The 12,176-nt window shown below is 41.8% G+C and overlaps 1 protein-coding gene across 3 annotated transcripts in view; it reads right to left on the bottom strand.

Moving 5' to 3' along the window:
- ZNF280D (zinc finger protein 280D) overlaps positions 1-10,480 on the bottom strand; it is a 91,950-nt gene extending 81,470 nt beyond the window's left edge. Inside the window, exon 1 of one of the 3 annotated variants that reach the window (XM_084876066.1) lies at positions 10,315-10,480. The gene's annotated coding sequence lies outside the window, so the exon portion shown is untranslated. The remainder of the gene's footprint in view (positions 1-10,314) is intronic. The other 2 variants (XM_084876065.1, XM_084876067.1) reach the window with 2 other exon arrangements.
- Between the last annotated feature and the right edge of the window lie 1,696 nt (positions 10,481-12,176).

Genomic DNA, 12,176 nt, shown 5'->3' with positions numbered 1-12,176 from the left:
CTTTTCTCAAGACTGAGACTGGTTTAATGACAGAACAGTCTATCAGCCCAACTTCTGGAATGTGAAATTTCCAGAGAACTGTGGGGGTTCAGAATGAGCTGCCCCAACATCAGTCTCTGTGATAAGCAGATTGTTCTGAGCTAAAGGCAACTTTAGCTGCAGCTCAAGAGAAACTTCTGCCCCTCCCTTTAACTACCTAGAAGAACTTGAATTAAGGGCCTTGCCCATAGAGATTATCAGAGATAACTTCTTTTGCAGGGCAACTTTCTATTTACTAAATATCTATTTTTTCTCATCATTATCATGCGAAGATCCTGTGAAGCCCCCAAGATGCATTATTACCTCATCCCTAACTCAGGAAGTCTTACGTACTTCAGTCCCCCTTTCTATTTTCAACCTCTCCTGCATGCGGGGTCTCTTGACTCTCTCATGTATGTGGGGTTCCCATACCTATGCATGTATTAAATTTGGTTATATTCTCTCGATAAACATTTAAAAGTGTAAATCCTTATTTCTTCCCCTGCTCTATTCCCAATGCTGCTTATCAGAGTTTTGGTGTGTGATGCAGAAGGCTATGGGCATAGAATTTAAAAACTCACAAAGAAAATTAGGTCTAGCCGAAACTGGTTTGGCTCAATGGGTAGAGCGTCGGCCTGCAGACTGGAAGGTCCCAGGTTCGATTCGGGTCAAGGGCATGTACCTTGGTTGCAAGCACATCACCAGTAGGAGGTGTTCAGAAGGCAGCTGATCAATGTTTCTCTCTCATCAACGTTTCTGGCTCTCTATCTCTCTCCCTTCCTCTCTATAAAAAATCAATAAAATATATTAAAAAAAAAAAAAAAAAAGAATTCTGCCCCTTATCCTAATAGCAATGGAAAGCCAATAAAGGGATTTTTTTAATACATTTTACTGATTTATTTCTATTTTTATTTTTTTTTTCAGAAAGGGAGAGGGATAGAGTTAGAAACATCAAAGAGAAATAAACATCATCAGCTGCCTCCTGTATACCCCTTACTGGGGATGAGTCCACAACCAAGGTACATGCCCTTGACCAGAATCAAACTTGGGATCCTTCAGTCCGCAGGTCAATGCTCTATCCACTGAGCCAAACCAGTTAGGAAAGGATATGTTTTTATTAATTTTTAGAGAAAGAGAAAGAGACACTTAGAGAGGAGGAGGAGAAAAGAGAGAGGAGAGAAGAGAGTGAGTGAGAGAAACATCTATCAGTTGCTTCCCATATGCATACCCTGACCTAGGTATGTGCCCGTACTGGGCCTCAACCCTACAACCTTTTGGTATACCAGAAGACATTCCAACCAACTGATGAGCAACCCAGCCAAGACCCGACCTCCTCCTTTTAAACTCTAGACTCTCCATATTCTCTTCCTCCTTAAATAATGTAAAATCCAATTTTCCATAAAGTTTAGACGGCAGCCCTAAAAAATTATTTCCTAAAAGACAAATCTAACAATAAATTCCATAATTTGGCCTATAAAATAATCAAATATTAAACTCTAACGCTAACTTCTCAACTATTTCCCAATCCTTCATCTCTTAACCGTTCAAAACTGCTATATGGGTATATAAACTTATTTCAAATTACAAAGTGAATATAACTTCCCCCACAAAATTAGTTCTATAATATAACTCATAAATGCTACTGAATTATACACTATAAAGTGGTGAATTTTGTTATGTGAATCTTATCTCAATTTAAAAACATTGGTTCTGCCCTGACTGGTTCAGCTGGTTGGAGCATGAGCCCATAAACCAAAAGGTTGTGGGTTTGATTCCAGGTCAGGGTATATATCTAGGTTTCGGGTGCAATCCTGGTTGGGGCGTGTATCGGAGGCAACATATCAATGTTTCTTTCTCACATCCCTCTCTCTCTCTCTCTCTCTCTCTCTCTCTCTCTTTCTTCCTCTCTTTCTAAAATCAATAAATATCCTCAGCTGAGGATTTTAAAAAATAATTAGTTCTACTTTTACACTTCTCTTTTTTCTACATGTGAAATTGTCATCCTTAAGTCCTTGGAGTTTTTTTTTTCTTCAATGTCTCCTTCTTTTGTTCCTCATATCTAATCAATTCCCCAGTCTTATAGAATCTTCCTTCAAAATATTTCTCACAACCACCCTTCTCTTTCCATTCACTAAATACTTGTTCCGGCCCTTAACTCATATCTATTGTAATAGACTTACTTTATAAGATTCACTTTTAACATGGTCTCTGAGCATCCAGGTTTATCTGCTTTCATCCATGCAATATAGAACCACCAAATTAACAATTTCCAAAAATAATGCTTTCAATTATATCACGTATCAATTCCAAACTCTTCAATAACTTGTCACCAATCTATGCACAGCTGAGCTATTATACTCTTAGAGGGTTTCCAGAATGTAGTGAGGTAGAGTAGGTCAAAAGCTATAGGAACTGGTGTGTCCACCAGTGGTTGGTGCTGCCAGGCGATAAGGCTAGTCTTGCACTATCGAGCCCAAGAAGAAGAGAATATATAATCCCAAAATAAAAAGGCTGAGATTAAAGTGAGGGAAGATGAAGGCATCATATCTTAGAAAATGAATATAACAGCATCTGGCACCAGTAAGTATTACAATAAATAAAATCAACTTTTTCTGAAACTCAATTTCCTCAATAAAGGATGGATAATGATGATATACCCATCTCAAAGAAGTATTTCTCTTGATGAAATATGATAACTGTGCATATACTTTATAACCTCTAAAATACCACAATGATTAGAAAGATATCTCTTGTGTTATAACTTCTCAAATGAACATAAATACTAACAATGAAGTGTCAAAAAGTAGTGCTAATTTTCTATTTACATTTTTCTATTAAAAAGGTTGGAAGATTTGTTATTTATTTTTCCCATGTAACTTAAAAAAAAGCCATCTCTATGTTTCATTTTGTTTATAAGGGATCTTTAGCAGTTGGCAATACTGTAGTATCGAAAAAAAAAAGATAAAAGGTAATCTATACCTTGAATAGGAAAAGCCAACTGAGGAATGAATGAGTAAACAAAGCAGGAAATAGGGATTAGAACATACCTAAAACTCCCAGACCTCTCTCAAAGCCTTTCAACCCTCTCAAGGTTTTGCATCTCAAACTTGCCAAAGGTAGCAATTACCTACCAAATAAGAAAAACCTACCAAATAAGAAAAAGTTAAGAGCAAATTATTTCAAACTAATCTTTGCTTTGGTTAGTAGTCCTCAAATGAAAAGCATTCAGGAAGTTGTCATACCGAAGAAATATTAAATTTGGCCCCAAATAAAAGTGTGTGATTAACTTCTAAGGATGAAATCTTTTCCTTTGAGTCCACAAACCCCATCCACGAAATTTTAAAAATATACATGAATTTACTTTAAAATGACTATAATAAAACCATTACATATTAATATATTTTAGGAAAAATATTTTCCCAAACAAAAAATTGAGAGAAGTGGCACTGCTTTACATTTTCACAAATCTCATTAACATGTCTTTTTTTTAAAATATATTTTTTATTGACTTTTTACAAAGAGGAAAGGAGAAGGATAGAGTTAGAAACATCGATGAGAGAGAAACATCGGATCAGCTACCTCCTACACACCCCCTACTGGGTATGTGCCCCCAACCAAGGTACATGCCCTTGACCAGAATCAAACCTGGAACTCTTGAGTCTGCAGATACTCTATCGCTCTATCCACTGAGCCAAACCAATTAGGGCAAAATCTGTCTTAATAAAAAGAGCTGGATTCTCTTATCTGCTTCTGCATTCAATCTGTTACATTATATTGCTCTGTTGAACTGAAGAAAACGCAGCCTCACAAGATAAATAGGTGGTAAAGGGAAAAACTTACAGAACCTTTGAAAGTGTCTCAGGACCTCAGACCACACTTAGATAATTGCTACACTAGATTAACTAAGTCAAAACCATTATTTAAAAGGCAGGCTAAATTACTATATTGGCTGTATTAGCTAGTCAAAATTTTGAATATACCAATCTAAAGAATAAAGTACTAATTTTAAACTGTTATATTCAGTTGATGAGCACAACACTAAGAAAAAGCACTTATTAAGCAAGCATTAATTATGTATAAGGCACTGTGTTTAAAAACACAAATAAACAAAATCAACATCATTCCAAATATCACATATTGTTTATCATGGTGTACTAAATCAGAAAAACAGAATGTTCACAAAATAATTGAAATAAAAAATATTTTTGGTTTAACCTAGTTCACCAAAAGGCCTAAATATTACATCCTGATCCTACAGTGTTCCAATTCAATCATATTTCACTATAAAGAATCTCTAAAGGTAAAGTTTGAAAAGGGAAGAAAAAATAAAATTTGGAACTTCAAAAAATAACGTTCTAAGTACTACCTGCTTTCATTCAAGATGTAGTACAAAAGGCTGACAAACCTATCTTGACAGCAGGAGAGGCAGACAGGTTTAATGTGTGTGTTGGAAAAGGGTGGACTTCTGTATCTCATTGTCCAAATTAATCATTCACCTTCAGTATACTGTCAAGAGTCCATAGGAACAATTTTAGGGTATTTTTATTTTTTTACTTTTTATTTTCTTTCTTGAGAAGTTATAGTTGTAAAGATTGATATTTTATTACTACCTTTAATGTTATCCTGAGATCCTCAAAAGCAAGGAAAAATTTATTACTTTTAAATAGAAAACTCATTTTATTTTATGATTACTATGAATGTTATAACTGTGTGAAGTGTGTTTAACATTTAGCATTATATAATTCAATACCTAATATATTAATTTGTTCTCTTTAAGAGTGAATATTTAAGACCCAACCCAAGGTTGGCCAAAACCGGTTTGGCTCAGTGGATAGAGCTTCAGCCTGTTGACTGAAAGGTCCCAGGTTCGATTCTGGTCCAGGGCATGTACCTTGGTTGCAGGCACATCCCCAGTGGGGGGTATGCAAGAGGCAGCTGATCGATGATACTCTCATCGATGTTTCTAACTCTCTATTTCTCTCTCTTCCTCGCTGTAAAAAAAATCAATAAAATATATATATTTTTTAAATGCAGCAGCAAGGTTGGAGGCATCAACCAGAGACGCCCAAAGGTTCCTCTACCGACGGTCACTCTCTGCTCCCCCTTCTCCTCCTGCCCGAAGCTTTGCCCGAGCTTGATTGAGCTTTCCATGAGCCTTGAACCTCTGCTGGAGAAGGGGGAGCTGGAGAGCGACCGTCAGTGGAGGAGCCTTCGGGTGTCTCTGGTTGATGCCTCCAACCTTGCTTCTTTATAGCCATTTCTGGGCGTTCCTGTTCTCTGTAGGTGTCACCAATGGGTCTTCAGTGTGTCTTATCAGTGGGTCTCAGGCTTGTAATGGTTCTGGTTCCAGGCGGGGGTTGCTAGGGTGTTCAAACAGTTGCTACGGTGTTCACCCAGTTACTAGGAGTATTCACTCTTAAATATAACAAATTAATATATTAGGTATTGAATTATATAATGCTAAATGTTAAACACACTTCACACAATTATAACTATAACAATGAGTCTACAGAATCCTTTTATTAATCTAAGATACATTATGGGATTTTCGTGATTTCAGTTTTCCTACACCTTGAAATATTTCATTAATTCCATCAACTTAGATTTCACCATTGCACATCAATTATTACCAACTATGCTTTAAAAAAATAGAACTAACATAGTAAGAAAATAGAAGACCGGTTTAGTTGCCTAGAAGGATAATCCACGGGTGAAGTAAATCATCATTAATAAATTATACTTCATTTTCTTATCTTTTTTTTCAGTTTATTGTTTAGCACAAAATATTGCATCCCCTTTCAAAAAATGAAAGGCATAAAAGACTGAAGACATCTTTGTGGTCTGTGTTGGGAGGAAAAACTTTACTTCTACCCTTTTAGGTTGCGGTAGCTGGGGACCTTCAACTTGAACTAACAAAAGAGAAAAAGCACACAAGTTTTATTAATGTTTACATGCATGAGAGTTCACTCAACAGGGGTAAAATTCAAAGCGCAGTTAGGCTTAGGGGCTTATATACCATTTTAAAGAAAAGAGGACTTGAGCTTTGAGAGACAAATCAAAGGGAAGTACTAACTAGAAAATATATTAAAAAAGTAATGAAATATAATGAAAGACAAAGGTTATTTTAGTTAGGTCCGTTTATGCAAACTCGCTCAGCATCAACTCTCCATCTCAAATGATAAGTGTCTCTTTCCTTCCTGGTATGGGGAGAAGGGTATGACACAAAAGGAAATTTATGCTCTACTTTAGGCCGACAATGGGAGGCAGAAAACTTTTTATCTGTTGATTCTCAATTGCCTTCTGTTCCAACTAATCTTTATGTCAAAGTGACACATAATTGGATGGCATATCCTGATCCTCTTCATCTGCTTTTAGTTTTCACTGAATACAGTTAGAAATTCAGAACTTCTTTTCTACCCATAATAGGACAAAAGAAAATTAACAAAGGAGACATTTCACAATTATTAGATGAACCTAAAGACCAAGGCAAAGATGGAAAGCCAGCACTTCAGACGCTAATGACAGAGAAATTTGGGAAATCTCAGACTTAGTCTTCAGATAAGATATCCAAAACAGCCGAATAGGTTTGGCTCAGTGGATAGTCAGCCTGCGGACTAAAGGGTCCCGGGTTCGATTCCGGTCAAAGGCATGTACATTGGTTGCGGGCACATCCCCAGTAGGGGGCGTGCAGGAGGCAGCTGATTGATGACTCTCTCTCATCGATGTTTCTAGCTCTCTACTCCTCTCCCTTCCTCTCTGTAAAAAAGCAATAAAATATATATTAAAAAAAAAAAAAAGATATCCAAAACAAATTTTCCCCAACTCAACAATCAATGAGTGAACAATATGCTTCTAAGAACTAAAAGTAAGTTTTCATCTATTGTCACATATGAACCTGGAACATATTTATCTTGTAAATACTGATTTGAGATATCAAATACTTCCCTAATAAGTCCTAGCTTATCATTCCTTTTGGGTCTTCATTTTTCATGTACATCATCAATGAAATATTTGAATGTTCTGAAACCTTTGATGGTTCATAATTTTATTGGAGGGTAGGCATCTTCTTTGTTTCATAATTGCAAGGTATTTTCAGTTTTAGATTTGTAGACACCAATTAGAATAATCAATCCAATGAATTAAAAATTTTCTGTATCATATTTCCTTCTTGTCACCATTGTATACATCTGTGTTCAACACTTGTTCACTTCTGAATTGTATCAAGTTAAATTTTAGAACACACATGAAGGATGGTCATATGCCCTTTTAGCAAAACAGCATGGTTTGCACTCTTTCTTTTTTTAAAAAATATATTTTTTATTGATTTTTTACAGAGAGGAAGGGAGATAAGAGTTAGAAACATGGATGAGAGTGAGTCATCGATTAGCTGCCTCTTGTACACCCCCTACTGGGGATATGCCCGCAACCAAGGTACATGCCCTTGACTGGAATCGAACCCAGGACCCTTCAGTCCCCAAGCCAACGCTCTATCGATTGAGCCAAACTGGTTTCGGCTGGTTTGCATTCTTGTAAAAATATTGCATAATGTATAATGTGGAATACACTGTATGACTTAAATAAGTAATCCTGCCAAAAATATTAAGCCTGATATATTCAAGGAATACAGGTAATTGAGGGTACAAAGTAAACCCAAAGAAAAGGAAACTGTCAATAAAATACAGAATGTGGGATATGCGACAAGATCACTGGCCTAGTCTCTTCAAAAGGTCTATGTCATCACACACACACACACATACAGACAGAACAACACTAAATTAAACAAATAAATGTAATGCATGATTGGATATTGATAAACAACTAAAAAGGATATTTGGGGAATTACATATACTATATTGTAGGAATTAACTTTGATTGTGGCATTGTGATTATATAGAAAATTGTCCTAACCTTATAATATACGTACTGACACACATACCTTACACTTCAGTGTGAATAGTCATATCTGCAATGGACTTTTGAGAATGTTCATCAAAGAGAATGTGAAATGAGCCCAGTGAGTGCAGCGGTTGAGCATCCACAAAGGAGCCACATGCCCAGGTTGTGGGCTCCATCCCCCGTAGAGGGTGTGCAGGAGACAGCTAATCAATGATGTTCCTCTCTTATCGATGTTCCTATCTATTCCTCTCCCTCTCTCTCTCTCTTTAAAAATCACTAGCGGAAACCGGTTTGGCTCAGTGGTGGAGCGTCGGTCTGCGGACTGAGGGGTCCCGGGTTCGATTCCGGTCAAGGGCATGTACGTTGGTTGCGAGCACATCCCCGGTGGGGGGTGTGCAGGAGGCAGCTGGTCGATGTTTCTCTCTCATCCACGTTTCTAACTCTCTCTCCCTCTCCCTTCCTCTCTGTAAAAAATCAATAAAATATATTTTTTTAAAAAATCACTAAATATATGCTGATTTTTCTAAAGATGGTGAAATGGGTAAATAAAGCAAATGTGGCAAATGGTAATAACTATTAAAACTTTGGAGTAGGTATGTGTTCAAATGTGCCACCTTCAACTTTTTCAGTTTGGAGGGAAAATACGGTAACATGAAAAATTAAAAACAAAATGGTTGCAAGGTTCAGAAATTAATTCTTTAACTGTAAAACAAGTGGCAATTGAGTAGTATCTAAATTGTGTAGGTGAGCCTCCTTGCCTCTTCTCACTACTCACTCTTAAAAGACAAAACGTACTTGAACACTAAATGAGAAATCAGAAGACCTAAGGTTCTAGAACTGGCTCTATCACTTCCCAGGCATGAGCTCATTAAAGAACGATCTCCCACCCAAGCTGGTTTGGCTCAGTGGAAAGGTCCTGGGCTTTGAGTCCTGGGCACATGCAGGAGACGGCCAATCAATGATTCTCTCATCATTGATGTTTCTCTCTCTCTCCCTGCCCCTGTCCCTCTTCCCTCCTCTCTTCAATCAATAAAAATATATTTTTAAAAAACACAACTCTCGCTGAAACCGGTTTGGCTCAGTGGACAGTGTCGGTCTGCGGACTTAAGGGTCCCAGGTTCAATTCCAGCCAAGGGCATGTACATTGGTTGCGGGCACATTCCCGGTGGGGGGTGTAGGTCTTAGGGGGTGTCAATGGCAGATACAAATGTTCGGTACTTGTGTAAGGTTATTTGCATTAATGTTTTAAAACATCCAAAGCCCTTGATTTTCTAAGCAGAACCTGCGCCTTCGCAGGCACAGCAAGCAACTCCCCCCCCCCCCCCCCCCAATGCAAGACACCTGGCAGACATGCCCAGAGGCAGCTTTTGTCCGATAGGACTCTCCTTCCAATATGCTGTGTAATGGCACTAAAAGGCGTCCAATTCTTAAGACACAAACCAAACCTGAAAACCATAAACAAATCAAAAATAGATTATAAATTAGAATTAAAAAAAAAAAAAAAAAACCCACACTAAATCTTTGCAACACAGAGAGAGAACCCCTGGAGGGAAGGTCTGCCGTGCTTGCGGAGGGGGTTCACTCAGACTTGTCTCCTCTCCAGCAGGTTCCTCTGGAAAGCGGGGTGACTTGGGACAAGTCGGGAGCAGCCCCGGGCATCGCCAGGGCCTGAGAAGACCTCAGCGCGGGCCCGTCCGCTCCGCCTCCGCGGGTGCAGCCTGCGGGCTCATCGGAAAACCGTCCCCGAGGGCACGTTCCCCCCGCGGCCCTTCCTCCGGAGACAATGAGACGGGACGGGCAGGGCACAGCCTGGGGCCGGCGGGGGGTGTGCGCGGGCCGCGCCTGCCGCCTGGGCGGGGACCTGGGCCGCGGCTCCCCAACGCCCGCGAGTTCGAACCGCCCGTCGTCTCTGCCGACGCCCAGGAGGCTCCGAGGGAGGCCGCCGCCTGGGGAGCAGGCTCTCCGCCCAACACCGGCCCGAATGCGCAGAGACGACGACGGGACCTGGCTCCGGAGAGGAAAGCCACCGCCAGGCTAGGGCCGCCAAGGCTAACGGCCTCGGAAAGGGAGGGGGGGCAGGAGGCGGAGGAGGAGGCGCAGGAGGCGCAGGATGAGGCCCAGGAGGCGGCCTGGGCGGCGGCGGCGGCCTTCGCGGTCCCGGCCTGCGCCCGGCTCGGCCGCTGCGCCACTCTGGGAAACCTCCCACGCCAGGGCCGGCGCAAGATGGCGGGCCGCCGGCCGCCGCGCAGCCGCCGGCCCCCGTCCCCGCTCCCTGGCTGCTCCCGGCGACCCGCGCCGGCCTCGACACCCCCGGCCCGGCGCCCCCGGAATGAGGCGGCGCCGGCCGCGCGGGAGGGCCTCTGCCGCGGCGCGGGGCGGGCGGGGGCGGGGGGCGCTTACCGTGAGCGGAGCGGAGCGGCCCGACTGGGGCCCTGAGGAGGAGGAGACAGAGGAGGAGGAGGAGGAGGAGGAGGAGGAGCGCCAACGGCTACACGGCCGCGACGGCGGCGGCTCCCATTGCGGAGCGGGCAGCCGAGCCGCGGGGAGGGGGCCGAGGGGTTCGCGAGGAGCCCGCGCAGTGCCTCATGGGTAGGCTCCGGGCCGGCCGGGCGAGTCCGGGCTCCCGGTCTTCTCGGCGACCCGGAGGCGGGCTGGCATGTGCGCCGCTGCCTCGAAGGCCGCCCGCCCGCCCCGCCACGCGCCCGCCTGGGGCGAGGCCCTGCCTGCCCGGCTGCTCCCCAACCCGCCCCGGGGCAGCGACCCCTAAGTCCGGGGCTGCAAGGAATCCGAAGGCACGTGGAGACATGCGTTGGGGGCCTCCCTCTGTGTAACAGCTACTTCTCCGCAGGCTTGGGAAGGAAGGGAGAGAGGGGCTTCCCTGAAAAACAGCACAGGGCCTAAGGCGCGAAAACATCACCCAGAGGAGAAAAAACATCACCCAAAGGAGAAAAAGAAGGGCAGTCGTGTTTTTACTAAATTTGTTTCAGACACACTTTTGCTTGTGTCTCCTCTAAATCCCTAACCCTGTCGTATGCATGCCCATACTAACGAAAGAAAAAAAAGTTAAGAGATGTGCATCTACAAGAACATTTGCCAAGAAACTGCTTGCACACATGCTTCATAGGCGCTGTATTCTGATCTGGAAGGAAAGCCTCCTCTCCCGGTTGTCTTCACAGTATCAATGGCAGTAATGGCCCAGCTCTCAAGAGTGACCTGCATTTGAAATCCTTGCCTCTTGTTAGATTCTGAACATACACACGTGATCACTGCACACAAAATTCAATCAACTGAATACTACTATTCTTCCTACCTATTTGAATTAGTTTCTTCTTCCTCATTATGACTGCTCCAAGCTCTTCTCTGCTGTTTATCATTGTAGTTCCTTCCTTACTGATTACCATTCCAGGATCCATCTTCTCAAAAGGTGACTTGCATCACCCCTAGAGGACTGGTCTGGCTGCAAATAGCCAGGACCCCTTTTCCCAACTGGGCCAAGGATACCTTACCCAGTTTTCCCTTTCTTGCTGACCTTGAAAATACATTTTATAGGAAAAAAACACAAAAGAAAATAACAAACATGGAAAACTAAATAGTCAAAAGTCTAGGAACAATTATAGCTCCTACTATTTGAAATGTAGTGACTTAGCAAAGCATGTTAAAGTATGAAAGTGAACTTGAGATTTTACTCTGTATTCTAGAGCCTGTCCTCAATTTGAAGGGACAGAAACTTCAAGTTGTTAGCCCTGTTAACATAAAAACATTCAAACCTGTAAAAAAAAAAAAAACAAAAAAAAAACGTGAGTTTATTTGAGCCAAACTGTCAACAATTACCAGGAAGCAGAATCTCAAAGGACTGGGATAACACTCCAGAGAATGGTGGTTTTTCATCTATTTTTATACAGTGCAGTCAAAGGAGGAGACGTGGGTGGGTTACATGAAATCCATTGGTTATAGATTAGAGAGGTGAGAGAAAGCAAAGTGGGAAACTTCTAGGATTGGATAAAGAGTAAAATGGTAGACACATACTTCTTTTACTTAGGTGGGTACAAGATAATTAATAGTCAACGACATGATAATAATAACAAGGAATTTATGGTCTCCTGACCTGGTGCCCAGGGCATTTGGTTGTGGCCTGAAGAATCCCAAAAATGGGAAGTTATAAGTTACCTGACATTTTAAGGATATGTTATCATAGACGCAAAAAGACAGACCAACTCAGTTAAGGTAAAGGTTGACCTTGTCAGGGAAAATACTGGCCTAGG

Source organism: Pipistrellus hanaki (genome assembly GCF_964339955.1).
Source record: "Pipistrellus hanaki genome assembly, chromosome: 1".
NCBI classification, from domain to species: Eukaryota; Metazoa; Chordata; class Mammalia; order Chiroptera; family Vespertilionidae; genus Pipistrellus; species Pipistrellus hanaki.
Note: the sequence above shows the minus strand (reverse complement) of the source record. Positions and strands in the feature narration are given on the sequence as shown.